This window comes from Vicugna pacos, chromosome 3, assembly GCF_048564905.1.
Source record: "Vicugna pacos chromosome 3, VicPac4, whole genome shotgun sequence".
NCBI classification, from domain to species: Eukaryota; Metazoa; Chordata; class Mammalia; order Artiodactyla; family Camelidae; genus Vicugna; species Vicugna pacos.
The window spans coordinates 9,592,219-9,607,293 of NC_132989.1; the positions used below are offsets into that span (position 1 = coordinate 9,592,219).

General features: G+C 41.2%; 1 protein-coding gene and 1 non-coding gene across 10 annotated transcripts in view; both read right to left on the reverse strand.

Annotated features, from left to right (window-relative positions):
• The window catches only part of SGCD (sarcoglycan delta), a 1,022,496-nt gene that overhangs the window by 161,025 nt on the left and 846,396 nt on the right, over positions 1 to 15,075 (reverse strand). The gene's annotated exons all lie outside the window — the stretch shown is intronic.
• Positions 11,612 to 11,718, reverse strand: LOC116278276 (U6 spliceosomal RNA). Its single transcript, XR_004187663.1, has one exon. It is a non-coding gene; the product is annotated as a U6 spliceosomal RNA (small nuclear RNA).

Sequence of the window (15,075 nt, forward strand, 5' to 3'; positions counted from 1 at the left end):
TGACTCCTGTTATAATACGAAAAATTATCGCTGGCAATAGCAGTGTTAATTCTAACTTCCCCTGAATTTATGAATACCCAGAGGGCCGGAAGTACTTATTGGTGCAGAAATCCTGGTAAATCTAATCAGCATCTGATCCCAGCATGCAACTTGCCTAATTATGACTAACACCTCTCTTCTTTATCTGAGAGAAAACATTCTGTGAACAGCAGATGGTGTTGCTATGGAGTCTCCAACATCCTCCTCAGCTGCAGATGTAACTGTGGTTGCAGGCTGAGAATGATCAGCCAACTGATGGCTTCCTGGGAAAATATTTAGAAGACAGAAATATTCTGCAGATGGGAATTTTAGAGCCATGGTTGATTTTCTCAAATAAAGAGTACCCACTAGGAAAAAAAAAAAAAAGAAAGAAAAGAAAAATCAAAGGCACTTAGCCTCCACAGCCAGAAAAATCACTAAAAGTGGGGAAGGCACGAGCAATTAAGAGTAGACACACCAAGACATTACCACTCACAATGTCCACTTGATTCTAGATCCTCTGACATTATGTATCTAGACAACAAAAATTATTATGCAGTAAATCATATGAATCTCTAGTGTATACCCTGTAACCCCTATTACAGAAAAGTGGCTATTTCTCCTAAGTCTTCAAACATTTTCACATTAGGTCCTCATTTACATAGTTGTCTATCAAAAAAGAAAATGTTTAAGAAAGGTCTAATATATTTCTCAACCAAGCCAAGAGTAGAATGTATATAATTTGATTCCACCTTGGTTCTGACCCTACTTGAAACGAGTTTGGGTCTAAAGATCCTTTTCCTATTCTTTTCACAGACATTTATCTAGCACATACTCCAGCAAGACAGAGGAGCTAATGGTGTGTAAAAATCCGTTAAATAAAGTTCCAACCCGTGAGGATCTCAGTATTTGCTGGAAGCCGTTTTAAGCCATTACTAAACACAGATGATTTCCCTGGATTGTAGACACCTATTGTACACAGAGGGATACGGTGAAGGAAGAAAAACTCTGGAACATGGCATTAGGAAAGTGACAAGGATGTGCAGACCTGAGTCGGACACTGGGATAGAGAGAGTCTAGAAAATCATGGGAAAGGATAAGTTCTAGAAAAAAAAAAAAAGAAAGAAAGAACCTTCAAGGGAGAGACTATGACAAAAAATGATATGGAAGCTTTTAGATAACAAATAACCATGAGTAATAAAGTTAATCTTCTTAAAGTGTTCTCTGCCCTACTAGAGAACACAGAAAGACTGACTGGGCTTAGCTTAGTTGGAAGAAGGTAAATGACTTTATGGAACCTCATTCTGGGCCCATCTCTGGTATCCATTCCCCACCCCCCATCAATCATATTAGGAAGTGTTTTAGGTATCAAGGCATTCAAGTCACTGTTCAGGCAGTTAAACACATGTATGAGATGTGATGACTGACACAAGAAATGGGAATTAACAAGCCGAAAAGGTTAGTCTTCAAAAGGAGAAATACCTAAAGCTTAAGAAATTTTGGGAAACAACTCCACTGATAATAGAATTAAAAATGTAAGGAATAAATTTAACCAAAGAAGTGTAAGACATGTACACTGAAAATTACCAAACACTGTTGAAAGAAATTAAAGATCTAAATAAATGGAAAAGCATCTTGTGCTCGTGGGTTGGAAGGCTTGATACTGATAACAAGGCAATATTCACCTAATTGATCTAGAGATTCAGTGTAATCCCTCCTGAAATTTCAACTGCCTTTTTAAAAATAAGATATAGACACACTGATCTTAAAATTCATGTGGAGAGGTGATGGAGTCTAAATAGCCAAAACAAACTTGAAAAAGAACAACAAAATTTGAAGGCCTCCTATCCGCCCATTTGAAAACATATCACGAAACTATAGTAATCAAGTGTGGTGTTGGTTTAAGAATATACATACAGACCAATGGAAGGAATCAAGAGTCCAGAAATAAACCCACAGATTTATAGCTGATTTTCAACAAGGATGCCCAAATCATTCAGTGGGGGGAAACTACCATTTTGAACAAATGGTGCCAGGATAACTAGATGTCCATATGCAAAAGAATGAATTTGTCCCCCTGCCTCATGCCATATTAAAAAATTAACTCAAACTGGATTGAAGATCACAATGTAAGATCTAAGTCCATAAACTACGACAAGAATACCTGGATACAAATATGAATGACATGGGATTAAGCTTCTTAGATATGATACCCAAAACACGAGCAATCAAAGAAAAAATAGATACACTGAACTTAATCAAAATACAAAGAATTTTTTTGTGTGTGCCAAAGGACACTATCAAGAAAGTGAAGACAATTCATAGAATGAGGGTAAATATTTGCAAGTCACATATCTTAAAAGGGTCTAGTATCCAGACTACACACAGCACTTTTATAACTAAAGAATACAATGACAAATCATCCAATTAAAAAGTGGACAACAGGTTTGAATGCACATTTCTCCAAAGAAGATACGCAAGTGGCTAATAAGTACATGAAAAGATGCTAAACATCATTAGTCACCAGGAAAATGCACACAGAAATGGCAGTGAGGTAACACTTCATACCCATTAGAATGGCTATAATGAAAACGAAACCCAGAAAACGTTAAGTCGTGGTGAGCACATGAAGTGACTGGAAACCCAGTGATGGCTGGTAGGAATGTAAAAAGATACAGCCACTGCTGAAAACAGTTTGGCAGGTGATTCTTCGGTAAGTGAACCATCAAATTACCACAGGACCCAGCAATTCCACTCCTAGCTACCCACCCAAGGAAACTGAAAACATATGTTCACGCAAAAACTTGGACATGAATATTCATGGCAATACTATCCATAATAACCAAAAAGTGGAGACAATTCAAATGTCTACGGACTGATGAATGGATAAACAAAACGTGGTGCATCCCAACAGTGAAATATTTAAATCAGTCAAAAAAAGGAATAAAATGCTGGTACACACTGCAACATGGATGAACCTTGGAAACACGATGCTAAGTGAAAGAAGCCAGACACAAAAAGCTGCATATTGTATGATTTCATCTAAGTAAGATGCAAATAGGCACATCTGTAGATGGAGAAAGCAGATCGGGGTTGTCATGGGATGAGGAGGGGGGAGGAGAGAATGGGGAGTAACTAGATGAGTAAGGGGTTTCTTCTGGGGGTGATGGAAATGTTCTGAAATAGACAGCAGAGCTGGTCACAAAATATAGGGAATATATTTAAAAACCTTGGAAGCACATGCTTTAAAAAGGAACATTTTATGTTATGTGAATGACATCTCTGTAGAAAGGATTATGGAGGCATGAATGGGATGATCATGGGCTGGTCCTCAAATGAATAAAATCGTGACCTTTTCCAAAATGTGCTAACAAGTGATTTTAGGGCACGAGAAAGAAGATACTGATTTGTATAGCTTGGTATCTTTTAAGGCAGAATGAAAATAGTAAATTAGTTTGTTAAGGGTTTAGATGAATTAGTGGCTGAAAGGGGATTCTGAAAAAAAATCTTAAAGTATTTTGGGTTGGTGACAAACACAGAGGACAGCTGTGCTCTACTGTAAAGTGACCCGTATTATTATTAGTGTTATTATTATAATTAATTATATTATTGCTAGCTCAGAGAGAGTAACAGATGGACATACTCTGTGTTGACTCCAGGAAGAAATTCTTGTTTTCTAAGAAGCTGATCCTTATTTTTAGTAGGCCAGCTGTCTTCCCCAGTCATAGGACCTCCAAGTCCATTTGTAATTGGACCAAATACATGGCAGGTAAAGAAAAGTAGAAAAGCCTTCTTTTTGGACTTGGTTCTAATCAAAGATGAACGAGTAATAGAACCATGCTTGTTTTGAGTCAGTTCACCAGAGGCAAAAATACAGAATGTTAGCTTCTACTAGGGTAGGGATGGCAAACAGGAAACTGTGGTACCACCATGTCTCCACTCCTGTGCCCAAGGCAGGCACTGCTAATCGATAACCATCCATTTTGTCTACTAGGCTCAGATTCAGTTTCCCAGTTTCTCCTAACTCAACACTCCAGGCAGACAAGACCAAGCCTTCTGAATTGGAAACTAAGAGCAAATTTATTGACACATTTGTCCCACAGGCTTTCAGCCAGTTGTCATCAGGGGAAATGAAGAGGGAAGTGGAGGGTTGGAGAGAAGCATGTGCTTATCCATCTGTGGCATGAATTCTAGGTGACTCTCAATATGTGAATGGCAAATCCATAGAGGGGAAGGTCTTCTTACAGATGTCCATTCTATGGACAAATGCTTGGGCAGCACATCAGAGATGCCACTCCCTCAGAGTGAGACAGGCCAGATCAAATGCCCCAGCGTACCAGGTCAGGTCAAGTGAAGAGGGAAACAAAGAACTCCATTCATTCCTGTTAGTCAGGAAAGGCTTTAAGGGCAAGACGATACTCCCATCAGGCTTCGAAAGAAGGGGAAAAAACTGATGATAGTTATGGAGCAGAGCAAAATGTGAGAAAGCATGGAATGGCAAGTGAGGAAAGGGTGATTTCTGTAAGGAGGGTGGTGCGTGGAGTGTAACGGTAAGTACTGATGGAGAGGGTGCTGGACCAGGACAGGTACCTCTTAGAACTGGATGTCATGGCGACTCGGTCAACCTTCTAACAAACAGAAAAAAAGCAGAACTGTGAATGGTTTCTTTCTTTCTCTTCCTTCCTCTTTCTTTCCTCCTCCTCTTCCTTTTTTTCCTTCGGTTCTTTTTGTTTCACACTTTCACTCATTCAACAACCGTCAAGTTATTAAAGATATTAAAGATAAAGAATGCAAAGCAGAATAGCCCCTGCCCCCCGCCCATGGGCAGACACGTTCATTCACGAGCAGGAGCCAGAAATGACGGACTTAACAGTGACATGGTGAGAGTGGTAGTCTGGAAGGTCAGAGTGTATGTGTGTATTTACAGGAAATGAGTGCAGTGAGACAGAAGGAAAGCAAATCAGTTAATTAATATGTCCAGCAGTGCTCAGGGCTAAGAAGAAAAATACAAGGTTTAAGTGTTGGGAATGGTGAATTTTCCCTGGAAGGACACTGACACTGAGAATTTGGGCAGAGATCTGGATAAAGGGAGGAAATGAGACAGATAGGTATCTCACCTAAAAACTTCCCAGGTGGCAAGAAAAGTAAGTGCAAAGGCCCTGAGGCAGGGGATGTCTGTGTTACTGGAGGGGCAAGGATCTAGGTGACTATGGGGACAAAGTTAGAAAAGGTCTAGGGGCACAATCATGTCTAGGTATGAGGAACAAGAATAAGAGCTAAAGATAGAAGAAATAAGGAAGGGGAGGAGAGTCATGTCATGAAGGAATACATATACTAAGTGAGATGCTTCTCTTCAAAACTGCCTCTCTTTATCTCAGAACTATTTACTTAGCAAAGGAGATGACCTACAAAGGCAAAAAAAAAAAAAAAGTTAAGTGCCATCTTCATGTAGCACGAAAATCCCTTAATCCTTTGATGCTACGTTTAAAAAAAAATCATGCCAGTTCTTAAATTTCTATTTGCTAATAAAGGACCGTCTTTAGTCCACAGAGGAAAAGGTCTCCAGTGAGTCCTGGTGTGAACCTTAACTCAGAGGAAACCACGAGCCAAGAGAGTAGGCTCAGGGAGAGGGAATCTAATAATGACGTTTTATTTCAAACGACTCCTCCACATCTGAAGCCACTTGTCTGCACAAGCGAGCCAATAAAATTGAGTCATAAACCTCCCTTCACTGACTCTGGGAGCAGGAGTGCTGGGTGATGTATCTGTGGACAGAGGGATCTGAGGATAAATCAATGGGCATAAAGTCATCTCTCCCGGGGCTGCCAGTGTGTCCCAGGCTTGCACTGCACAGGCGTCAATGTTGGTGGTGAGGCTGGGGGTGGAAGAGGAGCAAGGCCATCCTATAGCTTATCAGCAAGCCAACTAGAGCGTGAAACAGTGACCTCCGGTAGGCACCAGCATCTCTTCCTGTTTTGCTCAAAGCTAGAAAGCCCTTACCCTGCAACGCCCATTTCCCAGCTCTACACAACTAAATCCTCCTGTTCTTCAAAGACAGGACCAAATCCCACCCCTCCTGCCCCTTACATCTTTCCCATTTACACAGGTAAAAACTACAACGTATCTGGGCTTCTCTTAGGACCCGTGCACCTGTAACCTTGAGGTATGGCTATGAAGGGTGGCAAGGTGGTTACAAGCTTTGATAGAAATGTGCTAGTTTTAAACCCCTGCATTCCCCTCTTTCTAACTCTGTGCATCAGCTTTTACTTTTTTCTGTACCTCAGTTTCCCCCATCCATGGAATGGGTCTAATAATGATGGCAATCTCACTGGGCTTTCTGTGAGGAAGGAATGAGTACATAAAATATTTGGACTGGTACCTGGCTTTAAGTAAGAGCTCAATACTCTTAGTTACTATTTTGATGATGCTGACGGTTATCTGTGTTCCGTTTTCACTCGCCTGTGAGACGGTACATTTCCTGGTGGCAGTGATTACTTCTCGTCCACCCCAAAGTAGAGTTATTTCGCAGAAAGGGTGTGGGCACCATCATCAGATTAGACATAAGAATTTCAGTCCAGCCGTCTATGAGCTCTGAGTTTAGACAATGGCATAGAAAGCCAAGAGCTTGAGAGGTTATTAATGAACACCTAACATTTAACAACGCACCTAAAGATCACGTAACCGAAGAAAAGTTGATGCCCGCGTTAACAGTAGACACAGTGCATGTGGTGTAACGCAACCAAGCGGCTAAGCAGGTTGGACAAAATAACACGCACATTTCGATCTAGCATTTCCTGCCTCTAGCTCATTTACAGGAGTAGGACACATGCCTTGTGAATGCTAGGTCCTTCTAGGTCCCATCCACTACCTCACCTAGGAATCTCTGCACAAGCCAAGTCCACGGCCCACACATAGTAGTTGCTTGAGAAAAGTGTGTTTAATGGATTGGATGAACATTTGTAGGCAAGTAGTTAAGCAGCATAATCATATGTTTAATAGGTTTATAAAATCCAGGGCTGTAAAATGCCACCACCGTTGCATCTAGGCAGACAATCTGAGCTTACCCTGCTTTGATCATGGACATGCTCTACACTCTGTTTTCACTGGGGGGGAACAAACAAAAAAAAAAACATAGAACAGATGTTTTCCTTAAGTATCAATCTGTGATCAAAGATGATCTTGTACCTTGGGCAAGGTAACACCATATTTAAATTCTCATGAAATATTAAATATTCCTAAAAACACTGAACATATTTCTCAGATTTTAGTTGATACTTAAAACATGTTTGGACTTTGTCTTTTGACACAGGGAAGGGAATGAGGTAGTGGCAAGAAAAGGATGATCAAAATAACTTCCCGTCTGAGTTGGCAACTTCTGTAAATTGGCCTGACCTTCAATAGTTCAGGGTTAAAGTTCTGTGATGCCACCTGGATAAATGGTATTTTAGAGAGTTATTGTAAATTCTTCCAGGATGCTTGGAGCAGTCATCTCCTCCTGTAGGATCTCAGGCACGTGCTGTCCTCTCCCAGCGGCCTCTCTTCACTTCCTTTCTCCCCCTTTTCCTCCTCCCAGCTCAGTAACAGTCACCTCACACAATATCACCGGTGAGGGTTCATTAATGCTCCCTGACACCATCACTTGACTCAGTGCTCTGCACTCATTGCCTCATTTAATTCTCTCACCAGCGTAAGGAAGAAGGGTTCATTCTCCCCATCTTATAAACAAGAAAAACAAAACATAGAGGAAAAGTGACTTGGCCCAGATCCCATGCCGAGTGGGTGGCTGAGCCAGCCCTGGTCACAAGCAAATCCAATCACCCACAACTTCGACTTAATTATCAATACCCAATTTCCCCGGGAGTATGGTCTTTGGCCCCCTATGTCCTTTTCCCCTCTTCACACGTACTTGGTAAATTCTTCCTTTGTTCTCATAATCCAACTTATGTTCCATTTGGTGTTCAACCACCCAAACACTAAATCAATGATTTGAATGGTCATTGGCTCAAAATGCACAAGGTATTACCTTGAACTCATCATATTCCATACTTGTCTGATAATCTTTTTTTTATTCCAAAAATTGTGTGGGGGATATTGTGGCTAAGAACCCAACAGCCCGCCTACCAAACAGACCTTATCTACATTGTCAGTGAGGGGTTCAGGGAATGGAGTGTAGGGCAGGGTGCTAAGTCAGTCTGGGCCAGTAATATATGAAGAGAGGATTTCTGGCAGTTCCTAGGAAAGAAACACTGTTCACCTTTAGTGCATCGGGCTGTGTCTACCACTGGACACAAATAAGGAAGAGGTTAGACACAGCCTCTGTTGACAGCCATCTTATAACCTGCAGGGGAACCAGTCTAACGCTGCGGGTGACACGTCCAAAGCCCAGAAGGAACTGAGTCCGTAATGACACTGGAAGTTACCGAATCAACCAAACCTAGTCTGACTCGTCTCAAGGCCACCTGTCACGTGAGCTAACAGGTTTTCTTCATGCTCAAGCCAGCTGAAGTGGGCATATTTGATACTTGCAGCCCAAAGCATCATAACTAACAAAGATTTAAGTCTTTCTCCATTTACATAGACCTGAGTCCTTGAGGACAATTTTTAATATTCCCAGGCTTCTGTTGATGTAAAAAATGATACCAACATTGCCTGCATCTTTTAGTTCAGCGATTCTTCTTTATTAAACACCCCTGGAACTGTGGTTCTCAGCCAGCGTGATTCTGCCCCCTCCAAGGGGGCATCTGGCCTCGTTGAGAGTTGTTCTGCTTATCACAGCTGAGGAAGAGGGGCTGTTAGTTTCCAGAGGACAGAGGTGAAGGATGCCTGCTAAACAGCCTACACTACACAGGACAGCCCTGCAACAATGGCTTACCCATCCCCGAACGGCAGCAGTGCCCAGGTTCAGAAACTTTCTCTGGAAGGATGCGCAACACGTGGGTAGTTTATAGCTGCCTCAGTGGAGGGGGAATGGGTGGCGGAAACAGAAGGGTATCAGATGTAAAACATTTACTTTAAAATAAATCATTAAATTAATTAGAAAGTATTTATAAAGGTGGGGACTTTTTAAATAAAAAAATTGGGACACACGTGCCATTTTTCTTATTTGAAATCCTATGTATTTCTTTTCCTGCATGACAATACCTTCCTATATCCAGACACCTGTCCTAGGATTACACCAAATGCCCTACTAATCTCGCTTCTCAGATGTCTCCCCCTAAAACTCATTTCCCCCACACTAGTTCTTTGCTCAAAAACTTGATGGCTGTGGGGGTCCACCATAACAAGTCCAGGTACTTTTCCCGCCCCTCAAATTCTAGCTCCATTCCTGACTGTCCCACAGTATTCCTACCTGACAACGTCGTATGTAATTTAATTTCAAACTCTAGACAAAATCTCATTTATTTCATCATCTTTCTCTAATTACCTCAGCTCATGAGCTCTATTTTTTTCCTTTTATCATATTTAGCACCAGAGGATTCAATGAAATAAAATAATCTGAAAGTCACTCAGCATCAAGACCTCCTTCACAGATAGTAAAGTCCACAATGGATGTTAAAGGACTCATTTTATTCTGTTTTTCCACTGTCCACAGAATCTACCACAGTAGTAGGCACAATGGTGTTCAAAATACTTGCTAAGAGACACACACACACACACACACACACACACACAGGCCTGTTGGCTCTCCAACTAAGAAGGCAAAGTTAATTTTAAACAAGAGATAGAGATGTGAAAAAGAGAAGAAAGAAAAATGATCCTTAACACTTGTAACATAGATATAACAGATAAATCATCATCTCTATCTATAATTCTCAGAGAACCACGCCACCTGATCTTGAATTTCCAATTATGTTTCATGGGAGGTTAACAAGCATTCCAGAGAGAAGAGTTCCATGGTCAACTTAATTTGGAAAATGAGTTAAACATAATGAAATGTACTTCTTTACTGCATAGCATCTCAGAACATGCCGGTGCTAACATCTAAGTGAGGGGAGAAAGCATGCTTTGTTTTCCAAACGTGTATCTCTCAGACATTTTTGAAGGATATTCATCCCTGACATATAGATTTAGAAATGCTGAGCTAGACGAATGCTTCCATTTTCCAAATGAAGAAACTGACACCCACAGGCCACCTTCACCAATGAGTCAGAGAACCAGGAGCCGAAGCCAGTTTTCCTGCCATGAACTCTGTTCTTATTTCATTTATTTTGTGACCTCAACTCTCTTTCAGCACCTCCCAGTGTTGGACTCTGCCACCCACACATGCACGCTTCCACTTTCAAATCCTGTGTGACCAGCTGAGCATGCTGACTCCCATTTGCTAGATGGTAAAACTGAGGCCTCAGAGAGGATTAGGGACTTGGTCAGACCCACGGCTGCAGTGGGTCATGAAGTTCTTCATGAATCCACATTAACTCTATTCTAATCTACCGCTCTCAGCACATTGCTCTTTCTTCTCACTGTAGAAAGGACTTGTTGATTAAGGCCGGGTATGGGAAGATATAATCTACTGCCCTGGCATCATGTTAAAACTGGGAGCCCGAGATTTGCAGATACACACCACTAAATATAAAAGAGATAAACAAGTTTATATTGTATAGCACAGGGAACTATATCAATTATCTTGTAGTAATCTAGAATGAAAAAGAATATGAAAAGGAATATATGTATGCTCCCGTATGACTGAAGCATCGTGCTGTACACCAGAAACTGACACAACATTGTAAACTGACTATACTTCAATTAAAAACAAAAACCCACAGAAGTCTCAGAATACTATTAAATACTTCACTTCATGGGATACACATTTAAACAAAAATTTATTACCTAGACTAAAGGGGGTATTAAAGCAAGGAGACTTCTGAAGAACTCTCTGGTCCAAATTCTTCATTTCAGTAAAAGAATCTGACATGCAAAAAGGAGACAAAACTTACAGAGAAAGTGGCAGAGGCAGCTTTTGAACAGGGCACCCGGGCAGAAGACTGCTTAGCTTTCTCCCCGTACCAGCTGTGTGACCTCAGGCAAGTCGCCTCACCTTGCTGACACGCTTCCTTTCCTAAAAAGTCAGGCTGGTCCTATCTAGCGCTGAGTGTGAAGATTAAGGGAAACAAAGTAAAAGGCGAGTTAACATGCTCAATAATAGTAGTTATTAAAGTCACTGCTACTGTTATTACCTTTGTTTCTTCCAAAATATTTTTAAAATTGAAGTATAGTCAATTTACAACGTGTTTCTGGTGTACAGTACAATGATTCTGTTATACAGATACACATATATGTCTTTTCATACTCTTTTTCATTATAGCCCATTACAAGCCATAGCACATAGTTGCCTGTGCTATGCAGTAGGACTTTTCTGTTCATCTGTTTTATAAATAGTGGTGTGTATCTGCAAATCTTCAACTCCCAATTTATCTCTTCCCACCCCTTATTCCCCCTCGTAGCCATAAGTTTGTTTTCTATGTTGGTAAGTCTATTCCTATTTTGTAAATAAGTTCATTTGTGTCATTTTTTTTTAAAGATTCCATAGTTAAGTGATATTATACAGTATTTTTTCTTTCTCTTTATGGCTTATTTCACTTAGTATGACATCTCCAAAAATACGGAACACTTTGTGAATTTGTGTGTCATCCTTGCACAGGGGCCACGCGAACCTTCTCTGTATCCTTCCAACTTTAGTACCTGTGCTGCCGAAGCGAGCCCTATTATTACCTCGATGTGTATACATGTGGAACTCCTAACTCAGAATAATACTGAAAATTATCATCATCACCATGACCTCCTGACGAAACATCCCAGGGTCTGTACTCATGGAGAAACTGTTGTCCTTGTCTAGTGGAGTTACTTTTTCTTTGGCCTTTGAAAAAGCTTCCTTTTACCTTTTCTGGCCAAGAGTAAAACCACTGTGACCTTTATTTTTCTTTTGCTAGTTCATCTGCTGCTGCCAACAGGCCAGCACTGAGTTTATTTCAAACTTGCTGGATACAAAACTCCAGTGTCTTCATGGGCCAAACAACAGTGAGCGGTGACGCCTAGGACTGATGGGACTATACACAGTTACCTGAAAACCTTCAAATTCAACACAATGAAGACAAAAGGATGGCAAACACTGCCTGTGATGTCCTTGTGTGGGGGCTGAACCGGAGATGCCCAGTAAGGCAGAGCGAGCTATTTTTACTTTCCACCCTAGAGAAACGGCCTTTTCTTTTTTCCCCAAACCCTTGAGAGATCCTTCTTCCAGTCCCAAGACAACTGTCACTACAAGATCGTCCTGTCCCCAATCTGTACTGGGTGGTGACAATTCAGAAGCTTCTACTTTCAGTGAATGAACAAAGTGTTTCCTCAGGGCGCCCCCTGGCCTAAGTAACCAGCTCCTTGTTAACTTGCCACGGAGGGCCTCTCCTCACTTCATGTTTACACACGCATCTTGCTCCTCAAAGAAGAGATTTAATTCAGAAAAATCCCTCTTCCCTGGAGTACACCCAGCTGAGCTTTCCAAGCTGCTTCCTGAAGAGATGCTGTTATAATCTCTTAAATCCTTTAACAACGAAATTGCAGTGGAAATGAAGCCAGTCCGCCCGTCAGACTGACTCCATAGGGTCTACCAGAGTTTGTGGAAATTTTCCTGCTATCACAGAACAACCATTTCAGTGGCCATTTTTTGGCCACTTGTCCTCAAAGTAAAGCCATAGAAGTAGATTCAGCAACTGGTGCTTCAGCGCACCAAAGAACATCTCTGTGTCTCGCTGGATATGACAGACATCACCTACAATAGGAGCACTTGAGTACTTCACTACGTGTCTGGGCCTTGGTCCAGCCTCTTACTTTTATTATCCTGTTTAATCTTCACAACAAACCCATATGTTAGGTATTATTATTACTATCTCTAGTTTGCAGAGAGGGACACTGGTTCAAAAACAGTTAGCAAACTGCCCGAGGTAAAGATGTCCAAACTTTAAATGGATTAGACCCACAGCACATGCATTCCACAGCGGTGCCATGTTGTCTGAAGTCTCCAGATTAACACTCTAAGTCTAAGTCTAGAGTCTTTTCTCACTGAACTTTTTTTTATAAAAAAGACCTGAAGTCACATGATACTTCAAACTGCGTAGCGCTTAGCAAGGGTTTGGTGAGTGAATGCATGGATTCTCTTGCATTTTTCCTTCGTCTAGATCAGTGGTTGTTAAAGGGGGCACTTGGCCGACTTTCTCCGAGTGTTATGACCAGTGTATGGGGGGTTGTTACTCACATCTACTGGGTAAAGGCCAGCGATCCTACAGTGCACAGAAGAGCCTCTGACAATAAGAATTTTCCAGCCCCAAATGCCAATTAGTGCTGAGGTTGAGAAAGCTGGTTGATGAAGTTAGCTAGGGTTCCGGCTGGTATTATAAAAGCAGTTTCTGCCTGGAGAAGTTTCTTACAATCAGATTCTTCCCTGGTTTCTAGATCCATGACCTGGTCTTGCCTTCATCCAGACTTTAGTCTTTTGTCTCCACCTTGGATACTTGCCTCTATCTTTCTGAATTCACATACCAAGGTGATATGGTCTGCAAGTTCTAATCTTAAGAGATGGGGGACGGGGGACTCTGACTCAGCTCTCCTGGTCTGGAATCCTCACTCTGCAGTTGCCCCTGATTTGCTGTGATAATCCGGACAAATCTTTACTTTGAGTCAGTGTGCTGCAAGGCTGCCAAGCAGAAGTCACGATGTGGGTTATTATTACAAAGAGACGGCATAGACAAAAGGCTCAGGCTTGCTCTAAATCAGAGCAGGCGTGCTGGTTGGGTACCTTATTAGCTTTAAGACAAGTTACTCCATATCTCTGAGGCTCACTTTTCTTTTTCTTATTGGAATATAGGAGTAGTACCCACTTCACTGGGTTGCTGGGAGCATTATGTGAACTAATATGTGTAATGCATATTACCTGACAGTATATGAAAAAGTACTTTATTTTTTTTTTCCTGAAAAGCTGACTGCACTCCTATAAGCTGGTTCCAGAAAGTCAAGTTACACTCATATAATGCAGATTGATCATTCTGATAAACTCTTGCATTTAGACGGAGTTTAATATATCCAGTGCAAATGAAACCACCTTGAAAGGCAAGCCAGCTATTATATATAGGTGAAACCGTTGTATTAAGGCAAAAAGGAGTGGCAGGGGGTGTGTCAATCTGAGGAATGATATACTTTGCTGAAAACATTAAAAAACCCATGAAATCCTTTGCTCCATCCCCCCCCCCACACACACATGCACACACACACCCTCCAAACTGGACCTGCTGCCTTACAATTTGTGAACTGCTTCCCAAAGTTTCAATAACTTAGTTATAAAAGTGTCCTCTTTGTCATATATAAGCTACATACAGTCATTTGCCTAAGGAAAAGACGTTCAAAATTTAAGTGGATTTGACCCGGAGAAATCTGCAAAGCTAAATACAACAGAAGTCACCTTTCCAGACACATGATGTGATCCTGTGACCAGTTTCGCATACAGCAAATTCTCTCCCTTCCTCTCAATCCTTCTGACACGAACGATTTGGCAATGCATTTTGGAACCTCTGTGAGCACTTTTTAGTGTGGCTTGTATTTAAAGTTTAAAGTATTTGGGGGATGGGGAGAATGCATGCTTTATACCACCAAGTTTACTGGGGAGGGGAGGAAATATTTTTTTTTCTAACTTTGCCATTAATATTCTGTCTACTGCTTTGATCAACCCATCTTGAAATATACAATTTTAAAGATTCACTAGCCTTTGAAACCTTTGGCATTTCATTAAAGGCAAATGTTTGCCCTGATGATTAAAACCTATTCCTTAACCAGCATATCATGAAAATTCAGCAGAAGCCTAGCATAATGCTAGTCACTTCAAGGAATACAGTATCAAGCTGTATGACATTATCTTAGCCCTCGGATAATAGCACGCTGTTGGGGAAAGAGATGAGACTTTAGAAAGATATAGATCTGGTTTAATTTCTGGTTCCCTCATTTGCCAACTCTATGACCTTTGGTGGGTTATGTAAGTTCCCTAAGGCTTCATTTCCTTCTATGTAAAATGTGCGT